This window comes from Nipponia nippon, unplaced genomic scaffold (genome assembly GCF_047370975.1).
Source record: "Nipponia nippon isolate SJK-2023a ecotype South Korea unplaced genomic scaffold, ASM4737097v1 scaffold_4, whole genome shotgun sequence".
Lineage (NCBI taxonomy): Eukaryota > Metazoa > Chordata > Aves > Pelecaniformes > Threskiornithidae > Nipponia > Nipponia nippon.
Genome location: NW_028262358.1, coordinates 39498543 through 39515000, shown reverse-complemented (window position 1 = coordinate 39515000; position 16458 = coordinate 39498543).

The following is a 16458-nucleotide window of genomic DNA, read 5'->3' as shown; positions in this document are numbered from 1 at the left end:
GAGGTGTACAACCAGCATGCAAATTGTGTCATTGAAACGACCAAAACTGTAAAACCATGCGAGTAGGTAGTTAATTCTTGTCTAGAGTAATGCAAGCAAGCAAGAGTCAGCAGACAGAACTTTTCCATATTGTTCAGAGTACAAAAATTAAAATCTAGGGATGCTACTGCATGGAGGCTTAAAATTCCCTCCTCCTGCCATTATCCTGGAAACACTGCAGCCTTAAAAACACACACATGTTGCTTCTGTGATTTCATATACTAAACCAATTCTTTTTATCCTGGACTCTAACTATTCCTTTTAGAAGCCCTTTTAGAACAGGCTTCCCTGTTGCAAACACCTGCCTAAATGGTAGCATGAAAGGAAACAGTTTGAAATAAGTGTTTCAGGTAGAGGAAAGCCTTTGGATATTTGCTGCCAACAGCAGTCTCTTTCTTGCCAAGTTAACAGAATCCTTCAGTGCAGAACGGGTCCTGAGTTTTGCATTATGGTATGCAGCCATGTGTTCCTCTAGACAGCAGGCTAGTGATTACGATAACCAGAGTGGAGTTCTCAGGTTTTCCAGAGGTGTGGTTTTGGAGCTGATAATGCAAGAATTTGAAGCTATCTGAGGTCTTCCACACGTGCAAGTTGTCTAAGTTTTACGCATTACAATAGTTTAGGTTTTACTAAGCATGTGGTATGGTCTAGATGGAAACTAGTAGCAAAGGCTGAAATTTAGCTTCATTTTAATATATAGTAACACAGCCAAGAAAATATCAGTAGTTCAACTTGAAGCATATCTTTGTTGAAGTATCTGTTTGCATAGTGAAGTTGCACTCAATATCGCAGAGACAAAACTAAAAAAAACCACCAGTAGCCAGTTTTCATGTGGTGTTAAGTTGTTGCCTTGAGAAGCAATGCCATTCTTCAGAGCTCCCCCAAACACAGAGGTGCATTCAAATTCAACTTAAATTTGATGGAAAACTAAGAACCTGTCTCTAGTTCTTTGGGCTTCATCGAAGTTGCAGAGGTAGATTGTTAAGCTAAATATGATGTTTTACAATCAGCTGTTGAGATCAGGAGGGGAGAACTTCCTGAAGAAGCTGTATAACTAGGAGTGGGAAGACCACTCTAAATACAGGGCCCTTGACTCAACCCATTCCTAGAAAGAACGAAAGAAAGAGCAAAAGAAAGAAGAGCTCCATTGCGCCATGAGAGCCAGAGTTTGTTGACTTTCAGGATACGTTATAAGACATTATTTGCTCAAGATAGCTATTACTCAGTTTACGGAGGCTGGCTTGACTCTGAGGCTTAGCTGTTTGCATGTAGTTTGTTTTTGTTGGTAGTTTCCTCTGGCGCCTCCTCATCTGGAGGCACAATGTGGTGCGGCTCTCATTCACCTTTTTATTACAGTAGCCCTACGAAGCTCAAATTGGGAATAGTGTGTGCTCTAAAAAAACCCTGTCTAATCTAAGAACACCTATGAGTGTTCTCATAGGTGAAAGCAGGGAACACACACAATAAAACAAGTTACATACTCTTTTTATAGCTTTTTATTTAATTATAATGTTTTGCCATTTATATAAATAAGCTATGAGTTTCTTCTGTTGCTCCTTTGCCAAGACAGGTTTCTTTTTGATGTCACACCGAAGTACATATCCCAAAAGCATCTGTAAAAATGCACTGGAAACAGAGGTAAAAGAAACTGTCGAAAGCATGTAACCATGGGTTTTACACCAATGTGAAGAAAAAGGTTCTTCCTCTTCATTTCCTTTTGGCAATGTGCTGTTGGGCTTTCAAGATGTTCTCACAGAAATCTTGTGGCTCCCTGGGGTAGAACTGAGCAGCCATGAAGAAAGGGGGCATGTGGAAATGTGTCCTTTGGATTTTGTCATATAAACGACTGAAACTTTTTTCCTCATCTTTTGGCAAAGTAGTATAATACGAGATGCTCTTGTTTGTGAGATCTCTGCTTTCCTCTTCGAAAGTGTACCACTTCTCCAGCATAACATAGTGGATTAGTTGGGGTAGGGGATCTTTTCCAGCAACTTACCATTTAAAACAGGTAAATGAACACCAGGGACAGTAGCTAAAAAAAAAAAAAAAAAAAGTGTAAGAGATAAATCTCTTCATATGGACTTTTCTGGACTTTTCTAATTGCCGGGGCACGTCCTGTCTGGCAGAGATGACTTAGCAATACCCACTGAGACGATGAGCTCCAGCAGGCAGAGGGGAATAATGTTAACTCTTCTTTTTGATGGGATGGCAGAATTTTATCAAGGGATTCCCACAAACCCCATCAGCTGTCTCTGTAGCATCCTTATTTCAGAACCTGACCGCTTGGTGTTGGGAGGGAAGGGCCATTTAAATGTTCTGAGAATGGTCTATACCCACAGACATTAGTCCCTAACTGTGGAATAACATAGCCACTTTGTAAGCCATGCTAGCAAGCCTTTGATAGCCAGAAACCATTGCTCCCGTAGGAGGCCACGTCAGCTGGAAGCATACAGCTTCCATAAAAAGAAGAGAAAGACTGTTCCGTTTTCTCAGGATAACGCAGAAGTTGAACATCATTGCTCGCTCCCTGCCCGTTCTCACTGGGGAAGCAAAGGCTTTACAGTGATGCAGTCACAAGGGGAAGTGATGAATGATAAACTGCAGACAGTTGGGACAAACATAGAATTAGAAAAAATGATCTGCAAGTAGATATGTTGAACCCATACACCTTTTACATGCAAAGTTCACACCCAAGATAGCTAATGTCAATCATGCTCTGTACTACTACATGCTTTCAAAAAGGTGAGCTCAGAAAAACCATTTAAATTCAGAGAACAAATTCTTCATACACAAATCAAGATGAGAAGCAAAGTCCAATTCAGTGACTTGCCCAATAGGGTCCCTACAAATTGGGAAGAACCAACACCTGCATTCAAAGACTGAGACACACAGAGAAACCGTGGCTGCCTGGGCTGATATGACAACTTCAAGAGATCAATAACTATGGAAACCTCAGTAAAAGGCATGCATCTTCAAGGAAATTCAGAAGAGAGAGGAAGAAATGACAACTGGAGAACCCTTCAGAGGCAAAAATACACGTATTCCTCTCTCCAGAGATGCTTGTGGTACAGTTTTTATTTTAAACAAAATATGTTCTCACTGGCATCTGTGAGAAACTCTTTGGAGCAAAGGTTTTGTAATTTCTCTTTTGTAAGTTGTCACATTTCTGAATTTGTGAAGGCCCTGGTTTTAGAAGCTTGTGGTCAAACTCGCTCTCAGTTTTCATTTAAACAAGAAATAGGAGATAATCTGCCTTCCTCACTTCTGGCAATATTCAAAAATAATGAAAACAATCTGAAATTAAGTAGCTCCAGAATGTTTCTATTTCTAATAATTTCTATTTAATGTGTGCTGTACTGTCCTTTGTTGGAAGCCAAATTCTGATTAGTGCTGTTCAAATATGATTCTTATTTCTATAATCAGTGAGGTCTATGAGGTACACCAGCAGAAACTACAGGTAAATAGTGGTGGGAAAAAGACAAGAGCGTTCTCGCATGCACACAGAAAGCTTGCCTGGCCTTTCAAACAGCTGGCTGAGAACCAGATCTGTGCATCAGCTAATGAATGTATCTCAAGAAGCAAGAGAAGAAACAATGCATTCATCACTGCTAAAATTTAACTTTGTAGCTTACCTTTTGGCAATGAAAATTTATAACAAGGATAATAAAAAGGGCAACAGAGCAACATTCTTCCCCTTTCTCAGTTGGAATAGCCTGCTGTTTGTCCAGCAGCCGTGTGCACCCAGTCGAGACCAGCAAGTTCACTTTCCTTTTGTTATGCTCTGAACAAGATATAAACCGTAAGGTAGAACTCCTGCTCTGAACTTCTGCTCTGCCGATAAAGTCTTTAAGCCTTACAATATTTGTTTAAGAACAACAGATAAGATTCTGTTTGCAGGGCATTTTTTAGATAATAGGTGGATTAAATAAATTTGTTCAGAAATGGCTGTCTTCAGCCCCTGCTGATCAATGAGTGTCCCTCTGAGCAGTGGCATTTGCAGACCACCACTGTTCCCCAGCTGGGGAGAAAGCCTTGCTCTCTCCCCCTTACAGCCCCCCTACAGCTGCCCCAGCAGGCTCCTGGTGGTGAAAGCAGCCCCCAGCTTTCATGCTGCCACGGCTGCTTCACTGACAATAGAAACATGAACTATATCAGAGAAATGACATTAATGACAGGCCAGGTTGTGGACAGTCACACTCCTCTCACTCAGGATTGTAAAAATAAAATAAAGTCTCCACATTCTTTCCTACCTTCATGTTACCAATAACATCGTTAATCTACTACAACACTCCATAAGGGGCCAGCTTTACTGTCCATTAAGTGTCCATCTCACAGCTATGATACAGTGTTTTTCATCATCCTTGACCCTCATACTGAGGGTATGTACCTCAGACAGATGTACAGAGGTACCTCTGGAGATGCCAGAAAGGGGTCTCAAAATTCCCATCTCCCAGGTCTTTGTCAGAGAGGCTCACAATTAACACGATTATATTCAGCAAGCTCTGTATCTTCTGTGTTCCCATCATAGAGCCTATTTTCGTATAAATCTGAAGTCAACTGGTTATGTCCCCATACAGTGGCCTACTCAGCAATCGTGTTGAGAAGAAATTGGTCTCTGAGAACTGTATAACTGAGCTACGTGTACAGAGTATAATTTGTACAAGTAAGTACTTTCTGGCCCATTAATACATGCACTGTTGAATGCAGAATGTTGAATGTACTGTTGCTGAAAGGACCCATGTTATTGCAGAATAGAGGAAGAGTACCTATACCATTTCTTCCTCCTCCTGGAGAGAACGCCTCATTCTGCAGGGGTTCTGGTGGCGTCAACAGCATATTTTGGATGCTTACTAATTACAGAAATCTGTAGATCCGCCACGCACTGCTACATTCACAGATTAGAAATGGTTTCCATTTTTGCAGAACAGGCCTTCAATTACTCATTAATTGGGGCTCCATATTCCACTTCCCTGCATGGTCTGTGCTTGCCAATCTAGTCTACGGGTCAAAGGAAGTTATTTCCTTGTAAGCAGAGTTTGTTAAGACAGATTCTTCATATTTATTCCCCTTACTGACATCTTCAAGACCCTAAAAAGAAGTTGGGCCTGAGAAGGAAGAGAGGTAGCCTGGGCCTTTTCTTGCAACTGATGTGATGTGAAAGTGCACCAGCAAACAAGTCTTATTAAGATGCCACATCCTGGCACCAACCATTTGGCGGGTATTGTGAATAAGAAAATGCAGACCCTGTTTAAAAGTAAGGAACTTCTTACCTGCTTGAAGAAGACATGCAGAAGAATTTCAGGATTAGTCTTGTTCTCCATTAAAAAAAAGTTTCTGTGGTTGTGATGTATGCAAGTTATCCTCATCTATGAAGACAAGAGCTGTAAGGTTCTTGAGTTTTAAGGATTGCTGTTATCAGTTTTCCATGTGGCTAAAGCTCGGAGAGCAATCTTGAATAGACAGGATGTTGGGTTTGGTTAGCAAACTAGCTTGATTTATGTAATCCATTAAAAAACACCTCCTTGGCCTGTCTGCTCAAAGGAATGTGAATTGACCATTATTCAAGACTGGTTTACAGAACCGTTACATGTAATATTTATAATTACGAGACATGTAAAATAACTACTCTAAGTATCTATAATGATTGCTTGTTTCACTTCTTAAAGTTCTAATATCTCCTTAGTAAGTCTGAATACAACTCTAATGCCTAATTAACCCCAGTTTCATTTCATTAGTATGCTATGAACAAAAAGCGCAACAGGTGTCTAGGCAGGTAGGTAGCCTTTGTAGTAAACCGTTCATTTTTGGAGGAGACATACGTGGTTTTCTTTCAACACAGAAAATGGTGAACACAGAGGCACACAAAGAAACACACGCACACCCCCTTTGCCAGCCTCCTCAATGTCGTCAGGACCTTCCCCTGAAGCAGCCTACAAGCTTGTAGCCTTCATTTTATTGTAATTATTTGTACATTGCTATTTGCCTGGCAATTAGTAATTCTGAAGTTGCCGTGTGGCCCTAGCTGCTCATTCTTTTCCAGATTGCCTTGAATTATATGCAGCAATTTTTTCTTCCTGGTTTGTCAGAGACTGATTCAACAAAGCCTCTTCAACGCACGTGGACCCCCCAATGATTAGTGAGCATCTGAGCAGCTTCCTAAAACACTTCCTTCAAAGGTTACAACCTTCCTTTTGAAGTCTAAGAAAATTTGTTCCAGTCCAGCATGTGAAAGAATGTGAACAACTGGACAAACCTGACATACACTGAAAAAAAAGGTCAGTCAGTCATCTATATTTGTCCGCCAAAGATGTTTGCTTTCCAGGTAATTCTGAGAACCACCTTCCTGAGACATCAGCCTTTGCAAGTGGGAATGGGGTGGCTGTCTGACAGAATAGGCTGCGTCTCCATAAAGGGTTTCTGAGTGCAACTTCACAGCTGTGTGCCACGTAATAGGACTGTTTCAACTTTAGAAATGTTGGCAATACTCTTTCTTGTCCCTCTGGAGCTTTCTCCATACTTTTTAGCAACGAAAATGTTTTCTCTGTGATAAATACATCAGCTTGAAGCCCAAATAAGATGAGGATTCTCTGAATGACACAACCTTACATACATTCCTCTCTAGAGGGTGATCCTTACATCAACTCTCATCACCACCCTGAGGCAGAGTGCAGCTTTTCCTACAAAAAAAAAGTCAGAATCACTACGTTCTTCCTTTTCTGTTTTAAGCAGGCCTAGCATGCTACAGAAACACTCAATTTCTCTTGAGATCTTCCACTCACTGGTACTGGTTTGTTTCTTTATTTGTGTGTAAACAACCTTAAAAGAACATGCCTCCCAGGCTTGCAGTATATCTATCTCCTCCGCCTAGCAAAGACACCATCATTATACAGACTAAAGTGTAAATGACATGAGAGCAAACACCAGCCTCCCACCACCAACAAGAACACAGATCAATACAAAATCACTCAAGCCTTCGGGATCCAAAAGGCATCCTCTCCTCAGGCTGCCTCCCCAGCCCCGCTCTCTGCCTGTGAGTGAATAACGAAGCCCCGGCTGCTCCCAGGAGTGCGGGATGGCGCCCCATACACGCTCGCAAACACAGAGATTTGCCAGCTCCAGGGCACAGATTCCAGCCCTTTTGGACCAAAGGCCTGTTTCAGTTTGCAGTCTCATTTGAGAAGTAACTGTGTGAACATACTGGCACTCAAGGCTTCTCAGTAAACATTAAAATTATTAATGAGTGCCCTCACCTAACAATGTTCATCACAGAATATTGGTCCGTACTTTCAGATGGGACCAGCCTCAGCTGTCACTGCAGCACACCGCATTTTCATACCCAATACCTGACTGCTGTCCGGAACTCCTCGGTCACAGAATGGCAGTGTGACTCCTACACCATCGGCCACTTTCCAGACTCTCACCCTGCCTGTGCTAGGAGATGTGGACCAAATTAATTACCGTAAATTAATGTTGTTGCATCATTGAAGATCAGACATCGTGCAATGAATATAGTGGTGAGGCTAGCACGGGTTAAAATGCTCAATAAGGCTAATTGCATGGGTGAACATTTCTTTAACATGGACAGGGCTAAACAACCAAATTAAAATGTAGGTGATTATAAATACTCTGAAGCCTTGTCTATGCATAAAGAGACATACTGATGGGACTAAAGAAAGGGAAAACTCTGGGAAAAAGGCAGTGAAGAGCAGTGGGGACAGACTAAGAGTGCTCACCTCCTCCTCCCCCAGCACAGTGGTTTGCAAAGTATTCATCTTTTTACAGTGCAGTTACAGCTGCTACGTTAAATTGGCTTTGTCAAACTGATGCAGCTTTATGTCTGAACATTGCAACCAGCTTAAAGCTGGCTCTCTCCAGCTCAACTTGCACCTGCTCACATGGGTATAAACAATGGGTGTAAACAGTAAAAGGAGCTTTAAATCCAAACAAATAACCATCCAAGAAGGTCATGCTGATTTCATTAAGGCAATTTAAACTTCCATTTATGTTAAATTGGTAAAACTTTCACGAGCAGGCAAGCTCTCTCTAAAGGGGAGAAGATAGAAGAACCCAGTTCTGCTGAACTTGGTGACATGGGGTAATGCATTCCACTCTGCCAAAGCTTTCCAGCAGTAGGAAGAAATGCCCATCAATTGCTGCCAACCCACCTCTGAAACTATGTTTGTGCTGCTAGCTGCCAAGGTAGGGGATCGTTTTCCCTCTGTCATGGTGTTTGACAGAGCAGTTATGGTTCAGAAAAGAGCCACATCATTAAGGCAGCGGGTGGGGACATGCTGCTGCGCACAGCTGCCCCTTGCTTGTGTTGCTTCCAGGGACAGAGCACAGCTTGAGGGGACAGACGGAGACTTTCCTAAAGCTGTGAGTATGCCTGCCCCGAAACCGTGCAGCAATACTTTACCCAAGCCTGCCTGGGCACACAGACAGGCTGTTGGAGTCATCTCCCCCACGCTGACTTCTGTGCTCAGTGACAAGACTGCTCATTTGTTTAAACCTGAAAGAAGTTCTCATGCACGGCAAACCATGCTCACCCAGAGCACTGGCCTCACGGCATCCCTCTGAGGAACAGGTATGCCTTACTCGTCCCCTGCTCTGAGCACTCCAGAGCTGTGCTGCCGAGTCTGAACATCCCTTGACAAGCAGACACAAAAACTGCAGTCATCTGGGTCCAGTCGTGAATCCTCCTGGCTTCCCCCAGTGGGTTATTCATGTCATCAGAGCAGGAGAGCATGAATAAACTGGAGGAAAACTCATTGTGGTGGACAAGGAAGGGCAAAGAGAGCAGCTCTATACCCTTCTTGGCCACTGACCTGTGTCCACGGGAGGTGCCAGATCTAGCCGTGGCTCTGCCTCCCCAGCTGCCAGCGAGCTGATGAAGAGAGGGATACAGGGATCAAACTGTGACTTTCAAGGCAATGACAAAGTGAAGGCAGGTAACAAAGAGGTACGAGGGAGATGGCAGGCAGATAAGCCGTCATCAGCCCTCTGCGGTTGCTTCGTAAAGAATACAATCAGCATGGAATGATGTACAGCAAAGAGAAAAATGGAACATTGAAATTTTTGGAAATCTGCATGCTGTAAGGTTCACTTTTAACCCTAAACTTGGTGATAAAAGAAATGTATGAAATGTTTGAAAAGGAGTTGAAAAAGAGTTTCAGATGAAACAGATGCTCACGGATCTGGAGTGCCTACCGTTAACAAAAATCTCAGGAACATACTGGGGTGAGAACTCTGACTTAGCTTATCATGAATTTAATTCTCTGTTGTTTGGGCACTGCGTTGAATTAATTCACCTCAGGTGAGCTGAGGGGCAGAAAAGAAATGCCTGCTGCCTTTTGTACAGTGTTTCCTTTAAGGCATTTACACATTCAAGACTATGATAGACTAGTGCCTGTGATGCCAGCTCTGCTGTTGATCTGTACTGCTATAAATTACTCCTGCAACAAGAAGGGATGCCGCATAAAAACGCGATGATAGAATCATAGAATACCAGGTTGGAAGGGACCTCAAGGATCATCTGGTCCAACCTTTCTTGGCAAAAGCACGATCTAGACAAGCTGGCCCAGCACCCTGTCCAGCTGAATCTTAAAAGTGTCCAATGTTGGGGAACCCACCACTTCCCTGGGGAGATTATTCCCATGGCTGATTGTTCTCATTGTGAAAATTTTTCCTCTCGTGTCCAATTGGAATCTCCCCAGGAGTAACTTGTACCCACTACCTCTTGTCTTTTCCATCTGATTCCTTGTAAATGCTTGTCAATGTTTGTCAAACACAATTTGCCCTTGGTGAATCCGTGCTGGCTTTTCCCAATCATGTGCTTCATTTGACTTGTGATAGCCCCCAGAAGGATTTGTTCCATAACTTTCCCAGGGACTGAAGTCAGACTGATGGGCCTATAATTTCCTGGATCCTCCTTTAAGCCCTTCTTGTAGATGGGGGTGACGTTCACCTTCTTCCAGTCTTCTGGGATGTCCTTCGATCTCCACGACTTCTCAAAGATTATGGAGAGCGGCCACGCAACGACGTCAGCCAGCTCTCAACACCCTCGGGTGGATATTGTCAGGGCCCATCGATTGGTAGGGGTCAAGCTCCTGCAATAGTTCACATACCAACTCTTCCTTCACTGACGGTGGGTCTGTATTTGCATCAACATGGATTTTTGTTCCCAAGGCCTGCGGCCCAACAGTGCTGGTAAAGAGAGAGGTGAAGAAAGTGTTGAGAACCTCTGCCTTTTCAGCGTTGTGGGTGACTAATTCACCTCTCCTGTTTAACAGCAGGCCAATATTTTCCTTCTGTTTCTGCTTGTTGTTTACGTACCTGAAGAGCCCTTTCTTGTAGTTTTTGACATCTCTCGCCAATTTCAATTTGAGCTGAGCTTTTGCTTTTCTAACTACATCTCTGCACACCCTGGCAATGCCCATGTAGTTCTCAATGGGTATTAGTTCACTTTTCCATCTCTGGTACACTTCTCTTTTGGTTTGGAGCAGACTCAGAAGCTTGCAGTTAAGCCAAGGGGTCTCTTGCTCCGCCTACTTCCCTTACCTTTAAGGGCAATGGACTGGTTTTGTGCTTCCAGGAGAGCATTCTTGAAAAAATCCCAGCACTCGCTAGCTCCTTTATCCTCCATGGAAGCTTCCCACGGGATCCCTCCCAACTGAGCTCTGAGCGAGCTGAAGTTTGCTCTTCTAAAATCTGAAATCTTTGTCTTAGTACTAACCTTCAGCGTGTTCAGCAGGATCCCAAACTCCACAATATTGTGATCACTGCAGCCCAGGCTATCACTAACCGAGATTCTACAAAGCCGGTTTTCTTGGTTTGTGAGTAGCAAGTCCAGCAGTGCCTCATTCCTGGTTGGCACATTTAACATTTGTATGAGGAAGCAATCCTCTATGCATGCCAGGAACTTGATGCATGATATGGGAGCTGCTGGATTGTTCTTCCAACAAATGTCTGGGTAGTTGGAGTCACCCATAAGAACCAGGTTCTGTTGACCCGAAGCTTGCTTAAGTGACCCAAATATTGCTTCATTGGCCTTATCGTCTTGGTTTGGAGGTCGGTAGCGGATGCCTACTGCAAGATCCCCCTTGGAGATGACCCCTCTGATCTCAACCCAGAGGCCTTCAATAGGGCTTCCACAATCGCTGTAGTTGACTTCGATACATTCAAGGTTCTCCTGAATAGAGAACGTTCTCATAGAGCATGACTCCTCCTCCTCTTCTTCCCTGCCTGTCTTTATGAAACAGCCTATAGCCATCCATCACAATCCTCCAGTCATGTGAGTTGTCCCACCATGTTTCAGTTATTCCTATGATATCATAACTTTCTGACTGGGCATGGAGCTCCAGTTCCGGCTGTTTGTTTCCCAGGCTGCGTACATTGGTATACATACACTTGAGGCAGTTGGTCTACAGGTTCTCATCTTGGGAGGCAGCTAAGGAACATTTGTCACTGCTCTGGTTGGCCTGGCTTATTGCCCAGTTGGCCCCACCAAGCCTGGCACAGTAAGGTGTTGATGGCTTTTCCATGTGCCTGCAGAGGCAAGCAGGGTTTCTAGACAAGGAGCAGCTCGCATCTTTCTCCTTCAGAGCCTGTGACTCTGGCTGTTGTTACGCCAATATTTTCTTGCTCTGCTGCCATTCTGTGCAAAAATGTGTATTGCTCGGGCGTGGCGCTTTGGGGTTCACAGGTGCTCCGGCTTTGTTTCATTTTTCAGGCTTGCCTTTAGTTCCGGAGTTACAGTGAATGCTTATTGTGCCTGAGTAACAGAAAATGGGATTCTGTCAAATTTCAGTATTTGAATTTATGAACTTAACCGAAATTGGCCGCAGACTTGGCATTGCAATGCATCCTACTGCATAAAATGACTGTAAACTTCTCTGTGCAACCCTGCTCTGTGAGTATATGTATGTGCATGACACCGCATCCTTTATTACTTATGAAACACATATCAATATTGTGTTAATAAGTAGGCATTGATTTTTACTGAGAACATAAAGATTTATGAAAGTAAGCAGTGCTGTGTGGCAGAAACTATGAGAGCAGTTTCTAGAAAATCTATGAAATATTTTACATTTCAGATACAGAAAAATTTTCCATTCAAAATAAATCCAAATAGACAGCCCTTCATGGAAAATAGATTGCTTTACGGTATCAGGCAAGGGTGAGATTTAACGGCAACTGGTTTGCAACAGAATGAGTCTCTTTTTGTCCAAATTTGAACACAAATGGCTTACCTTTTATATTACAGAGAGATTCAAGGAGGCTCTCAGTGAAGCAAGGAAAGTATGGGCTAAACACCTGTGCAACGGCCCTGAGGCAAAAGGGCTACGCTAAGCAAACAGGGAGACATACCCCTGTCAGGCTGACAGTAAAACTCTGCTGTTGCTTGGAGTAGGGAAAAGTGTATTTAAAGTGTACTGATGCAGATCTGCTGGTAACAGCAAGAAGTAGAAGCTGTAATAAGGACTGCTTAGAGAGTTCCCTGTCCACGTGGTGCCACCCAGAACTAGGGACTGTAGCACTGCATGAGAAGTACACATTTTCAAGTGTCAGTCTTTTTTTTTTTTTTTTATGCTGATACACAAGGTAAATCTTGGGACTGATTTAGAAATTGTGGTACAGCAAATGCCTCAGAAACCAGCTCATGCAGAGGCCAGTCTTAATTCTCCATGATATCATACTCAACAATTGTCAAGAGCAAGTAGAAAAACACACTCCAGAAGCATAATCTATCCCAGACACTGTAAAAGGAGCATTACCTACAATATCAGAAGTACAAACATGGTCTATACAGCTGATTTCCTCCTGTATTGCATGAATTCCTAAATCCTGCAGAATACTCGGGCAGTGGATATGTGCGTTTCTGCTGATGTGTGTGCTATACAAAAGGATAAGGGACTTAATGTGTTCTTAACAGAGCTTTTTGCTGAAACCATCCTATACTTTGGCAAGGGGGTGAGAAGAAGAACTGGAAAGGTTTTAGCAAAGAAAGATATCAAACTGGCAAAGTTCTGGTGATTTTATTTGTGGCTTTTAATAATTAGCTGGTTCTATCTTTACAATTAATTCTTTGTCACTTTTACTACCAATGCCTTCAATTTCCTCCCTGTCCCCCAACGGACTCCAGCTCATTAATATGCAGCTTTAAGCGAGTATCAGAGCTGTCATGCATTCCAAATCTCCCTGAGGAAGCTTTTTAAAATTGTAAGTAAGACCTGATACTGAGACTTATTAGCACCAAACTTGGAAACAAAGCTTCTGTGCAGGCAGTGATGACTCTTCAAGTTACAGTTGCTGTCACCTTTTTTATCCTGAGATTTATTATAAATGTGAATACCTCAAAGAATTTCTTTGATGCAACCAACATTTCCAGCTCTCATAAACTGCTGTTTATTGATAGAACTGGGCCTGTGCCAGCATCTCAGGTTTGAGTGATGAAGCTGAACTTCTAGGTCAGATTTAATTGCACCCACACTGAGATAGAAGAAATCCACTGAAAGCAGCAGGGTGATAGCACACCACTGCAAATGCGCTGCAGTGTGATGGAAAAACTGGAAATTTGTGTACTAGCTAAAAGACAGGTCACAGCAGTCCATAGAGGTGCAATGTGTAGATCGAGATCAAAGTCCATCCTCAGTGCTTTGAGACCAGCTTTTGCTCAAACTTCTGATACTCACGCCTGCATCCAAGGCTTTGGCTGCTGTCCACTTACTTATAAATGTCTGAACAGCCCCATTTCTTCAGCTCTGTTTGGAGTTAAGAACAACAATTAGTCTAACTTCTGAACTGCTAGCATAAATGATTTGCCAGAATTAAGGTTAAGGCAGATTCCCATGACTACCAGTTGCGATAACAGAAGAAAGGTGTAAACTTGAAATCAAGAGGTAGCTGTGGAGTTGTCGTTAGCATGTTGGTGATTCTGCTAACTAATGATCTTTCCTTAGTGAACACACAGAGCAGGAGGGGTTGTAAGAGGAAACCCTACCAACTTCCACACAAGGGAGCCTAAAGAGAGGCAGAAAGCTATACCTCAGTGTTTCCTCAGAGGGGAAGGTGTTAGCCCAGAGAAAGGGCTCCTAGCAGAGCTTCTTGCTGGAGTGATACTGTAATGTCCTATACTTTGGCCAGCACAAAACGACAAGAACTGGAAAGATTTTGGCAGCAAAATATCTCAAACTGGAGAATTCGGAATATCTCAGCTTCCAAAAATTTTCACAATTCAATAAAGCCTTCCTTGAATGACCCAGAATGTCAGTAAATACCGACACCTGTCAGGACACCGGATCCAAGAGCAGCAGAGCCATCGCCCAGGCTTGGCCAATAAAGTAACACCAGACTGCAAGTTGCAAGAGGAGCTCGGGGCAGCAGGCAGGAGCGAAGGGAAGCGATGCCAGGTGGGCAGGAGCTGGCTGAGAGCAGGCCCCCACCACGGGCCCAGCTCTCTGGGGGAGCGTGGTGCAGATCGGCACACCGGTAGGATCAGACCCCTCCGGGAGCAGAGGAACCGTGTTACCGTGCCCTGCCAGGGAGGCAACTCCTGTCCTAAAAACCCTAGGAGGAGTTCAACCCTGGAAAAGGCACGCTTTGACAGCCCTTTGCAGCCGTGCCAGAAGAAGCCCGATCCCCCCGCCCCAGGGACGGCGGGCATTTCTCTGAAGGAGGGACGGCGCTGCTCGCCGCCGGGCCCCGCCACCCCGTTACGGACCCCGTGCCGCGGCGGAGCTGGCTGCTGGCCCGCTGCACCCGAGCGGGGCCGGGGGAGCGATGGAGCCTCCCTCCCCTCACGGCACGGCGGCGCCCGCCCAACGGCGCCGGCAGAGGGCGCCCGCCGCCCGCCAACGCCGCGGGGCCGCGCGCCCCGCCCCGCCCGGCCGCGCCCAGCACCGCCCCTCAGCGCCGGCGGCACCGCCCGCCTGCGGGTTGCGCGGCCGTACCCGCCCTCCCCGCCCAGGTGGGCCGGTAAATTGGCGGTTTAACGGTCAGCCCCGTTGCTCGGCCCGCGGCGGGGACTGGCTGCGGCACGGCGGTGGCTCTGGGGACTCGGCGGGCGGCACCCGCCCCGAACCTGCCGCTGGAGCGCGGTCGCTCACCGCCCGCCTCCCCTCCCCTCCCCTCGCCTCCCGCGGGCCGGTTCCTTCCCTCCGCTCTCCCCCTGCCAGGCTGCTGGGAGCCGTACAGCCTTTAAGCGCTGTTTTGTTCCCCACGCTCCACCCGCCTGCTGCAAGGTGCTGCCTGCCTGACCCTGCCTGAGCCGTCGGGGGGTCCGCGCCCGGCCGCGGGCCCGAGGAGAAAGCAGAGGCCGGGGTGCTGGCAGAGCTCGGCCTCCCGGTCCCGACCGGGTCCTGGCCTGCGGTTTGGAAGTTGTCAGCATGCTCGTCAAGCTGCTGCCCCTTGCCCACAGGATAGCCATCGCCTCCCGAGGTAGGCATGCCGTTGCGCACAGGATGATACCAGATCGCTGACAGAGCAGATGTGGTTAGGCAGGCATAGCTAGCAGCTTGGTAATTAAAGGTCTGCCAAAAAACAAAGCAAATCTGCCAGTTTGCCACCAGAATTGCTGAGCCCAGGAAATGAGAAGTTACACACTGTGGTCTAAATGGCGCGTGGCTGCTTACAGTCAGTGTCTGAGGGCCTAAAGAGTATACCTGCTCTGTCCTGCTGTAGACTTGCACGGCATTTTCCTGCATTACCTTGTCATCCCCATCACATCTGTCTACAGAACACAACACGGGATCTCTGTGTGGGGATTTATGTGAAACCCATTCATGTGCAGCAGGAGCTAGGGTGTATCTCCTTTGTTTGCCCATTTGGTCAGCTTTCTGGAGGCACCTGTGTAAATGCCTAAGGCACTACTGATACAGCCTGGCTACCCTGGGCAGCATTGCTTCTGTCAGCTTTACATTAAAGCTTTCTTATCCAGATCAGGAATGGCTGTCCCACTCTAAAGGTGATAACCTAGTCAAGTTAAAACACGGCAGAGCATCTTAGACACCTTTACTACTAGCAGAGTATCTGTGAAAACAGAAAGGCGCTGGGAGATTCCTTGCTCGGTGACCCAGTGGGCTGGTTTTGTTTCCTCATGGTTGTTACAGCCCAGGTACGTTAGGGATGCTGAAAGGATGCATTTATATGGAACTAACAATAGGAGGGTGGAAAAGTGGATACAAGTCCCCTGTGTGTTCTGCTCTCTCAATTGCATCAACCCATCCATGTTACGACCCTGTCGGGGCATATGTCATTTAGCTCTTTATTTCATCCGTTTGTGAGAAAATCAGCAACTTGTTTTGAGGAGGAAGATTTATTAGAGATGATTGGCTATCTGCAGGATCTGAAATAAAAAGGGATCTGTAACCAGCTATATGTAACCCACAAAAAGAAGTCAGAATTTAATTGTTAATTTATTAT